This window comes from Monodon monoceros, unplaced genomic scaffold (assembly GCF_005190385.1).
Source record: "Monodon monoceros isolate NGI ecotype Baffin Bay Population unplaced genomic scaffold, NGI_Narwhal_1 Super_Scaffold_21, whole genome shotgun sequence".
Classification (NCBI taxonomy): domain Eukaryota; kingdom Metazoa; phylum Chordata; class Mammalia; order Artiodactyla; family Monodontidae; genus Monodon; species Monodon monoceros.
Window position 1 is genome coordinate 134,412,861 of NW_021703778.1, and position 11,736 is coordinate 134,424,596.

Genomic DNA, 11,736 nt, shown 5'->3' on the forward strand with positions numbered 1-11,736 from the left:
GATAGAGGAGGCTCTGCACTGGAAATGTTGCCTCTCTGGAAAGAGGGTTTTATTTCCTACTGTGGGGGCCGCATTTTCCTCCCTCCCTCCCTTCTCTCCTCTCCTTGCTTCTTCCCTCCTCCTTTCCTCCCTTCCTTTTCGGTTGAGAGTTTGTTATTCATTTTCTCTCTCTGTCTCTCTCTGTCTGTGTCTTTGTCTTTCTTTCCATGGGGAGAGCAGGGATTTGTTCAAATCTCATCTTCATTGGTTACTAGCTTTGTGACCTTGGATACCATTTAGCCTTTCTAAGCCTCCACTTCTTTACGAGAAAAATGGAGTTAATAGTGTCCAAGGTATGAGATTGCTGGGCTGATAAAATATATTAACTGTAATCATTGCTCACCACAGAGAATACACTCAGTAGGGACAGGTTTAATAACAAGTGCTGCTTTCCTGAAAAAATCTGCTTTGATAATCCCCCCACCCCGACTCTCTATCCTTTAAGAAAACTTTAGTTAACAGGTTCCAGCCTCTGGGATCTTAGATCAAGCAGATCTTCAAGGTCAACTTAAATACTCATATCATTTCCCGAAAAGAGAGACCAGTGGTTTCTCTCCCACCTGGACATCTGCTTCAGCTTCTACATAATCTTGTCTACCTTCACTCTTGCCCCACTTCAGTCCACTCTGCAGCAGCCAAAGTGGCCTTTCAAAAACAGAAATTCAAAGCAGTACAAAACAAACAAACATGTCTGAAATCCCAGATCATATCACCCCCTTTCTGGAAATGCTTCAATGGTTACCCGTTATACTTAAAACAAAATCTAAACTGCATTCTCTAGACAAAGACCTGTGCTGGCCCTCTGCAGACTGTCCCCCACCACTCTCTCTCCCTCTGTATTTCAGCTATGTGACCACCTTTCTGACCTTTGCATTCTCTGATGGTTTTAAACTCTCTACTGCCTTAAGGCTCTGCACTCACTGTTCCCTGGACGATTGACTCTTTCAGCTCAAATGTCACCTCCTCAGAGATGCCATACCACTACCTGATCTAAAGTAGCACTCGTACCCCACCCTCAGTTATCCTCTACTTACATCACCTTGTTTATTTCCATAGCACTGTTATTAATTATTTATTCGTCCATTGATTGAATCAATGGCCCTGTAATTTAGAAGGAGGAAACAACTTGTAAACAATCAGCTCAAGCCAAAGGACCACGGAAACAAATGCAATAGCTTTCAAAGCAAGGAGAGAGAGTCACCGATTAACCAATCTCTAAAATCAAAACAACAGAAAAGATCATTCTTAATAGGAAGCCTGAGTCTGTGCCCTGTGGTCAGAGCTTGGGTGGATGTAATTCTGCCCCAGAAAAACTACCTAAGGACTCACAAAAGAGTGAGAAAATCTGACTTCCCTTCAGTATGAAAAAATGTCCCCAAGCAGCTTCGATGAAAGTAGGAAGAGAGAATGAGTTAATTATTGTAATTATGATAATTTCTTCTGTATTCGATACTTACTTGACTAGGTCTGTTAAGAGAATTAGCTTTTTCTGGCTTACTCATTTTTTCCCTCAGGCCTTACCAATGGGCATTATTTTCTTAACTTAAAAGAACTCTTTGGTTTCCATAGAGAAAATTCTGGAAACAAAATATACTAAGCAATTGAGTCTGAATTTTTTGAAGCCCTATCTCTTTCTGATGTGCCTGGCCTGGGTTGTTGAGAGGCTGTTGGTTTTGATGGCTTTGGGAGTTTATTGAACTACTGCAGATTATATAAATTATATTTTTCCTGAGTAATTTTGATCAAATAAACTTTTTCCCTAGTTCTTTCCCGCTTAGTTTACATGCTCACATGTATTCCAGAAAAATTTAATCCACATGGTTAGATTTATTTATGCTCAGCTCATCCCAAGATCACTGGCAGGGGGATCCATGTTCAGAGTATTTGGAGAATAAGAAACTTTTCCTAAAACATTTTGTGTGTGTGTGCCTGAAATGATAGCGCATTAGCTCAGAGCCCTAAATAGGCAAATCCAATAGTTAGATATTATTCTGACGTGTGAAATAGGAAGATCTTAAGCAGTGGATGATACAATTCCATATTATTTGAATTTATTTTAAAATAAGTGATTTCTATTTACCTATTGGCATTTCAGGATTTTCCCTTCTCTATTCAAATCCCAAGTGAATATTTCCAGACCAAATTAATTTTCCTATGTGAAAAGCCATGTCAGTAAGAGAAAATAGCTAGCCATGTGGTTTGAGGCAAGTTAACCTAACTGTGCTGAGCCTAGGTTTCCTCATCTGTTCAACAGGGTTAGAGACGTCCAATCTGCAGAGTTGTTGTGAGGATTAGACATAATGTCGGTAAAGCTCCTAGAATAATGTATGACTTGTAGTAGAGTTTTAACAAGGGGCAAATGGTCCTATCTATCTAGCCTTTAGTAACATTTTTGATGAAGTTCTATATGACACTATCATCACTAAGATGGTTATAGGGTGTGTGTGGACCAGAGTGGGCAGAAAGGAATGTCCAGAGTGACCAGATGACCAAGGCAAGTGGCTTTCAGAAGGACTTCTTCTAGAGAAGCTGGCCCAGATGGTTAGACAACCAGACACCACTAAGCTCAGCATCCTTCCTAGCCCACATCTACAGCAGATGGTCAGTGGGTCATTTGTCCAAAACCAACCAAGTGTTGATGAGAGTCATGATGGCTTTGGGGCCACACATTGGAGGGTATTATCATAAGTAATGCCCTGTGGACCGCATGACTTTTGTGTACATGACCTTTGGAACTTTACCTTCCCTCCTCTTTAGAATGTTAGCTTTTTGCAATATAGCTCAGTGAGGAGGACAACTGCTTCTAAAATGGGATCTAACAGACTCTCTTTGCCCCAGCACAGATCTAAAAGGGCAGTTCACACATGAAGCCACCCATGAGCATGAGGTGTCTCCAGGTCTTATGATCTGCAGACCACAGTTATGTTCTTCACCAAGAATGGGAGTATTTACAGGAAACAGGGAAAGGCAAGGGAAGCCATACTCAGCAATCATGGGAAAGATGGTGTCAGATGGCAGGGCAAACCACTGTAGTAACCTCCAGAAGTAATTATGGACATCTGGATTGATGAAAAGAACTGAAGGATGGCAGGCATTCTGCATTTGGGACTGGGTTTTCCCAAAGGAAGATAAATGGAAAAAACATGTTTGCTTTAACTGCTGACTCATGGTACAAAGTTTTAATTCAGAGACTTTAATTGAAAATGCAGCAAGAATGTAAAAGATTTACATGCAAAATATTTTAGTACATTGGCAAGACATTAATTATAAAACCAGATGGTCATGGTAGAAAAATCAACCAAGAGGCCTTTATTTTTCTTTTGTTTTCTTAGCAGGAAACATTTTTACTTTACAAATTTCAGAATTCGATTTTATATATAAGCAAGACTGCCTTTCTATTAAGATTAATATAAAGAGTGATTGTCTGGTGTTCCAAAATATTAAAAAAAGAAAAACAAGAATCATCATTATAGAAACCTGGAATATGAAAGCATTCTTGTGATAGAAGCTTCATGATCAAGACACTGGTTCTTTTTCCCCAGAGGCCAGTCTAATGAGACCATATTTCTCGGCTCCTATTAACCGTGACTGCTGTCTCAGTCAGGGGTCATTTGTTTGCAACAGAAGGTTGGAACAGAACTGCCTGAAATTAGCTCAGAAAGGAGAGTTTATTGTGAGGATACAGCAGACTTTCACTCTCAGAAAAACTCACGTTCAGGAGATATAACTGGTTAAGAAAGTTCATCTGATAATCTATCTCTCCATCTTTATCTTAAGGCACAAGGCATCTTCTTGTTGCTTCCCTCTGCACACCTGCTCCAAGATAACCACATTTGTTCCCCAGGCTGGCTTTTCCTGCTTGGTGAATAACAGGTCCACCATGGCTGCCAATCTGAGTTTAAATCTACCATCTTTTTCTTTGTTTACTATTTGTCCCATCTGTTTTCATTTTCCTCTTTTTCTTCATTCTTATCTGCTGCTCTCTCTTACATTAATTTAGTATTTTAAAAATTATTCCATTTCTGCTATTAGCTTCTTGATTATACATTTTTAAATTATTCTTTTTGTGGTTACCACAGAGATGACAAACATGCATCCCTGACTTATTAGACTGTACTATAAATTAATACTGTTAATAATACCGTTAATACTTCTTGGACAATGGAACAACCTTACAACATTTAAGCCAATTTTCCTGTTTGGGCTATTGTTATTGTTGTCATGTGTTTTAATTCTACATACTTTTAATCCCACAAAGCATTATTTTTGTTGTTTTAAACAGTCAATTTTCATTATGTTTCACCCACATGTTTACCTTTTCCATTTCTCTACATTCCTTCCTGTATTACTACGTTTCCGTCTGCGATTATATTCCTTCTGCCTAAATAACGTCCTTTAGTATTTCTTCTAAGTAAATATCTGCTGCCAACACATCCTCCTGGTTTCTGTCTGAGAGTTTTTATTTCAAACTTTGCTCTGTGATCTGCCTGTGAGTTTTTCTTCTTCTTATGGCACTTTTTTTCTGCCCAAATTTACACAAAAAATTGGGTTTCCCAGCTTCAAAGATACACTACAATAGTTATGAGACGTCTTTATAGTTTATGATTTGAAGCTATGTCTTTTTTTCAAAAGGGAGGATTCAAAGTGCATTTTATAACTCAAAACCTATGATGTGTCAGGTCTTGAAGGCCTACCACGTGTCAGGCAATGTGCTAGTCACTGGGAATTTAAGATCAAATAAGATGTGAACTTGTTTTCTAACCCCTCAGTCTTGTAGGAAAGACAGGCAAACAAATGTTACATCATGTGTGATAAGTCCTGTGATAGAATTATGCATAGGTTATTTTAGGAGCCAAAGGATGAACACCCCAATCAGAATCAGGGAATATTCCCCAGGACAGACACCTGACCTTGGATTGAATTTTAAACGAGTAGAAGTTTTTAGATCCACGTATCAGCTAAGAGTTATTTGGCAGCAAGTAACAGAATATCTGACTAACAGTGGCTTAGATGAGAAGTCTAGAGGCCTTTGACATTGATTTCAGCTGTTCATTTGAGCTCTTTATTCTTCTGCTCTGCCATCCTTGGTGTGATGGCTTTTCATCCTCATGTTTTATGGTCTCGTGATTTCAACATGGCTGCCACAGATCCAAAAATAGCATCCCTGTTGAAGGTGGGAAAAAGAAGGAGGGACAGCACCAGCCGTATCTGTCACTTACCTAGAAGTTCCACGGCAGACATTCATTTGCATCTCATTGGCCAGAAGTGGGTCATGTGGCCACTTCGAAGTGCAAGGAAGCTGGCAAAGGAGGATCTGGCTTTCAAGCCTCTGGGGAGGGAGGTTACCTGGAGAAGAGTGCTGGGAAGGGCTGTTGGATTAGTCAACTGCAGTGTCTGCCACAAATCTAAGGTGGAGAACAAATATATAAAAGTTTGGAGTTGTAAAAATTTATGCACATTTGAAGAACAGCAAATAGCTCTGGAACCAATGGGGAGGCTAGAAGGAGAGACAGTGGCCACAACACAAGGTGTCTTGTGGGCTAAAGAGTCAGGCCATGAAGAGCAACAGAGGGTCTCAAGTACAGAAGGGAAATGATCAGAGTTTTTTTTAAAGATTGCTATGGTGGCATGTTGAAGTTGGCCTGGGATTGGTCCAGAGTGGAGTCAAGGGGGATAATTAGGAAGCTACTGCAGTAATCTAGGTAAGAAGGGACAAGAGGTAACTGTGGAGATAAAGATTTGACAATGAATTATAGCTATATTTGAAACAATAGTTATTACAAGGTAGTATGTATAGTTAAGAGTTTGGGTTTTGGAGTAAGACATAACTGGGTTCAAATCTGCTCTGTCATTTCCTAGATGTTCAACTCTGGACTTATTACTGAACCTCTAGAAATCTCTTTCCTCAATTGTAAAATAGGGGCACAAGGAGGACAGTATCCACTTTATAGGGTTAAATGGTATAATATAGTGGCTTGTTAATTCAGGCTAACATTCAGTTATTTCTCTATACTTATATGTGAATATACTCACACATTCATATAGATGCAAATATTGAATGAAAAGAATAGATCTAGGATGACCCCAGGTTTCAGGCTCCAGTGACTAGGAGGATGATGGTCAGTGAGATGAGGAATATTAGAGGAGGAATGTGTTTGAAGGAAAGAAGTGTGAGTTCAGTATTGGAAACATTTGAGTTTAAGGTAATTTAGGAACATTCAAATGGCCTAGGCCATTGGGCACGTGGTGCTTTAGCAGAGAGAATTTGACCATGAATAGATAGTTGAGCGTCATCACATTGTAGGTTATAGTTGGAGTTGGATTGAGGTCACTCAAGTATCCGAATATAGAAGAAGAAAAGCAGAGGTCATCAGTGAAGAATGTGAGGCAGGGAGAGTAGCTGGGAAGACGACTGAAAGGTGTGGCTGGAAAGTGGAAGAAAGACCAGGAGCATCACAATGGACAAGGGAAGGAACAACCAAATGCATTGAACGGTGCAGAAATTCCCAATCCTGGCTTTCATCATCACAGGTCCTAGGAAGCCTCTGTGAGAGCGTAGTTAGCAGAGCAGTAGAGACTGAAGCCACACGACATGGGTTGGAGAGTGAACGGGAAGTGAGAAAGTAGAAACAGGGCAACTAGGGAGTTATTTCCAGAAACTTGTCTCTGACCAAAATGGAGCAGTTGGACAATAGCTGGAGTGAGGGAACGTCAAGGAATGGCATTTCAGTCTGCTCGGGCTGCCATAACAGACTACAGCCGACTGGGTGGCTGAAACCACAAAAAAATCTATTTTCTCTGGAGGCTAGAAGTCTGTGATCAAGTTGCCAACAAGGTCTGTTTCTGGTGAGAGCTCTCTTCCTGGCTTGTGGTTGGCTGCCTTCTTGCTGTCCTCACATGGCCTTTGCTCAGTGTGTCCTATGGAGAGAGGGAGATTAGGATCAGGGCCCTACCCTTAGGACCTCATTTAACCTTAATGACTTCCTTCGAGGCCCCATCTCTAAATACAGCCATGCTAGGGGTTAGGACTTCAACATATGAATTTTGAGGGGATACACATATTCAGTCCCTAGCAGATGGGTTTTACGAAAAAGATAGAAAGGATATTTTTTTGAGCTGGGGTTGAAGAACCAGTCAGGAGAGCATTATTAAAGATACAGAAGAGGGGACCTGGGCTATTGGAACGATGACCATGAAAAGCCAAAGCAGAGCCTTGATTCACAGAGGGAAGGGAAAAGTGTTGGTGCCAGTGGAGATGAACACCTGCAGGGGTCCTGGGAGGAAATTCCAGCCTGATGTAGGAGGCAGAGTCATCCAAGAACACGGGAGAGTCAGGAGTAAGGGCCTGGAGAAGGAAGGTGATTGCTGAAGGCCCAGCTGTGCTTGGAGACCATGGATTGATAAAGGCTGAGTCTTCCCAGTTGGGTGATGATGTCTAGTTTAGGTAACCATCTGACCCACACTTGAGGTTGCTAATCTGCTCAACTATTACTGCCATTTTGTATCAGCTGTCATCTAGAGACAGCAGATTGAAGCTTGAGTTGAAATTCTTGCTTTTGAGTCCAGAAGTACAGGATGGAAAAATACGGTAGCAGACCACTGTCAACTAAAAGGGAACGTTAGGTGACGAGGCTATGAGAGTTAATGGAGCTGGTGGCATTTTTGGCTGCATTGGTACAAATACAATATCTACACCAAAGAAGGTGAAAGTCTATCTCCAATCTGTGCCCGTCAGGTTATTCTGGAGAATTTTGAGCACCACATGTGAGAAGAACATAAATTGCGCTGTAGTCGCCCAGAACATCGGACAGGACTCATGCCTTGCCACGTGACACGTGGGCACAGCTACTAGGGGACTCTTAGCCTGAAGAGAAGATTCAGCAGTAGTAAAGTAATTGTTGATTTAATCAGTCTATTTATCTTGTCCTTTTTTTTTTTTTTTTTTTTTTTGCGGTACGCGGGCCTCTCACTGTTGTGGTCTCTCCCATTGCGGAGCACAGGCTCCGGACGCGCAGGCTCAGCGGCCATGGCTCACGGGCCCAGCCGCTCCGCGGCATGTGGGATCCTCCCGGACCGGGGCACGAACCCGTGTCCCCTGCATCGGCAGGCGGACTCTCAACCACTGCGCCACCAGGGAAGCCCTATCTTGTCTTTTATGTGCTCTCACTTCAAGAGGTTTCTCACCTGCTGGTTCATTGCTTCCCTCTGACTTCCCCAGTGAATAGGGACATTATTAGCCAGATTTCACAGACGGGGACATTGAGGCACCTAGAGGAGAAAGACAGGAGACAGCCTAGGTACCCAGCATCCACCAACTTGCTCCTTAAACCATCTCACTCTTGACTTTCATAACAAATGTTTTTCTCTGTCTCCTCCCATAAAAATCCTCCCGTCCTTCAGAACCCAGCTGAAGTTTCCCTCCAAAGAAGCTTTCTTGGCATCATTGAGCCTTCACTGATAACTGCCTCCTCTGAAATTTGACAGTATTCAAAACATCTTACTAAGCTTCTAAACAATATAAATCGACACCTGTTGCTAGAGTCCATAGTACTTGATTATATATTATTTCATGTTATTCACTCTTGTTTCATACATGTTTGTCACCTCTCTCGGGATTATGTTTTATTCTTTGTTCTTATCTCTCATAGAGCCCAGCCCAGCGCTGAGCTCTGAACAGGTGCTCAGTATAAAGCCTTTGCTCCATAGGGGATAGTACTGCCATCTTCTGAGGCTGTCCACTCTACACACATCCTTGGAAAGGTAGTCTGAAACAAAGAACAGTCATTGTCTCTGCTTGCGAGTTTGCAGAAATGTGAGGCACCAAGTGGAGAACTGTCTCCCAGTGATAGGTCATTCTCAACTATTCCCAAGTATTGACATTTTAGCAGCTAGTAAGAGTTGCCAGTTATCTCCTTAACCTTCTTCTGATCAATAAAGTACATCATCAAAACTGGGATCCCCGGAAATTTAAAGTGATTGTTTTGTTTTTAAAATATGGTCTGCAGATATTTTTATTTTTCCTGAATCAATCCTTGAAAAACAAAGTTATTCATGACTGATTTGAAGCATCTATTTTTCCATTTTAAGTTTTACTTTTGTGCAGCTTCTGTTTCTGAGATCTCGTGTATTTGATGGCAGTGCTTTCGATTTTCTTTGCATCAGCTAGTCCACTGGCTGTTTATTCAACAATCCTATTGCACTGAGCACACGATCCTTCATAATGTAGCCTCAACCTCATCCAAACTCATTCACTCATGTAACTTCTGCCCCAGCCTAATTCTGGAATCATCTCAAAGACGACTTGCTCCTCCATACCTCTATGCCTTTGTGTGTGCCATTCCCTCTGCTGGAAAGCTTGCCCTATCTTTTTTGTGAAGGTAAACTCCTACTTGCCCTTCAAAGCCAGACTCAAGCTTTGCCTCCACTGTAGAGCATTCGCTGTGTTCCCTAAGCAGAATTACTGGCGTCTTCCTTTGTGATCTTTGTTTATCTCTATGATGGCACTTCCTATATTGCACTGTAATTATCTATTTACACAACAATCTCAATCAGTCCGAGGGCAGGAACCATGTCTCTGTATTCCTAGTGCCAAACATAGCAGATGTTCAAGAAATTTTGTCTTTGAATGAATGAATACATTAGACTTCTTGGTCACAAGCAACTGAAATAGCCTCTGATGATCTCAAGAAAAAAAATAAAGAATTTTTTGGATGGCTACTGGGGACAGATCAATGAAGGGCTGGAAGACCGGGTTTAGAAAATGGGCAGGACACAAGGGGAGCCCAAGAGGGCAGATCAGCAGGGACAAATAAATTCTAATTGCCACTAATATCCTTGTATCCCTCCCATTGGATTCTCAGGCTGGGGAGAGTATTCCATTGGCTATGTGCCACATCACACTTTGTCTGCTCACTCCGTGGACAGACTGGGATGTGGTCACCTATCGATGTCAGCTTGCAAGGCTGGGGGTTGGGTAGGCACTATTCCCACCAAAATTACACATGTTGGGGAAAAGCAACTTTGAAAGGAAACTGGGATGTTATCAGAAGGGGAATGAAGTATGTCTAACCAAAAAAAAAAAAAAAAAAAAAAAGAGTGACAAGTGTCTATTACTATAATGAGACTTTGTGGAAAAGGAGACTATGTGATTTAAAAATCAATTTAATATTGGATGGTTTGCTTACCAGCAAAATCACTCATGACATTTAGCACCTTTCTTTATTTTCCTTGATGAGCTCAGACTTCTTGCATACATTTCATAATGTGTTATGTATCCCCTGGATATCTGATTTACTAACTTGAGCTTAATGATTGGACTCAGTACAAAAAGAGAGCTTGCAAACTTTGCCTGTGGCTGTCCAGCCGTCAAGGAACTAAGCTCTTTTGCTCCCTGGAGAAGCTAAAAATTCTAAAATGAAGTGCCCTCTGCTCCGGTTTCTGCTTTTCAGCATTTCTCTTCTGCTTTCACATACTTTTGCTGTTTTAAAATTAAATCTAAGAAACTCATTCCATATTTTTCACCATCTGCTTTTGAAAGTGAATGTTATGGATTTATGGTTTTGTGTTCTTTGATGTTAGAGTAGCAAACTATGCTCGCTTCACTTGTTTTCATTTCATTTTTTTTAACATCTATGAAGCTTTGATAATTTGATTTATTAAAACACCACAGTCAGTGTAGGGGAACTGACACCGTTTGCATTGTTGGAAAACGTCGTGAAACATCAGGCGCTAGTTCCCTACAGAGAGCTTAGGTCTGTTATGATGTACCCCTCCTCTTTGGTCTTCAGGGAAGTCTGGCATTAAGCAAAATTTCAAGCTACACCCCAAGGATATTCATTCCTAGGACATTTCAAGATTTTTGGATTGGCTCCCACCCTCCTAATTTTTTTAAATAAATTTATTTATTTAAAAAAATTTTTTTGGCTGCGTTGCACCTTCGTTGCTGTGCGTGGGCTTCTCTAGTTGTGGCGAATGGAGGCTACTCTTCGTTGTGGTGCGCGGGCTTCTCATTGCGGTGGCTTCTCTTGTGGATCATGGGCTCTAGGCACGCGGGCTTCAGTAGTTGTGGCACGTGGGCTCAGTAGTTGTGGCTCGTGGGCTCTAGAGCACAGGCTCAGTCGTTGTGACACACAGGTTTAGTTGCTCCACGGCACGTGGAATCTTCCAGAACCAGGGATTGAACCCATGTCCCCTGCATTGGCAGGCAGATTCTTGACCACTGAGCCACCAGGGAAGTCCCCACCCTCCTAATTTTGATGTTATACTTGCTAAGATATTCAGAATAATCAGTTAGTTTTTCTTATTAAGAAACAAAAATGCTCCTTCCTGTTTCCTGTATTGTAGATCTGATGTATTAAAATTTGCATTTTATATAGTATCCCTTTAAATGTATTAAGGGGGAAAAGGGGTGCAGAGGGGAGAGAGAGAGAGAGAATACAGGATAACTTTACCCTGAGTGGAAAGCCTGGATAAGCAGACTACCAGAAGAGCTTAAAACCATATAAAAAAAGTCAGGGCTGGAAGAGCGCCTAGATATATTCATTGCAATTCCCTCCACAGTGGGAGGGGCTTCAAGGAAAGGAACCATTACGTGCTACTATTTAATGAATGTGTGTGTGTTTGTGTGTGTGTGTGTGTGTGTGTGTGTTTGTGTGTGTGTGTGTGTGTAGGGGGTCTATTATTAGGCTAGGACAGGGA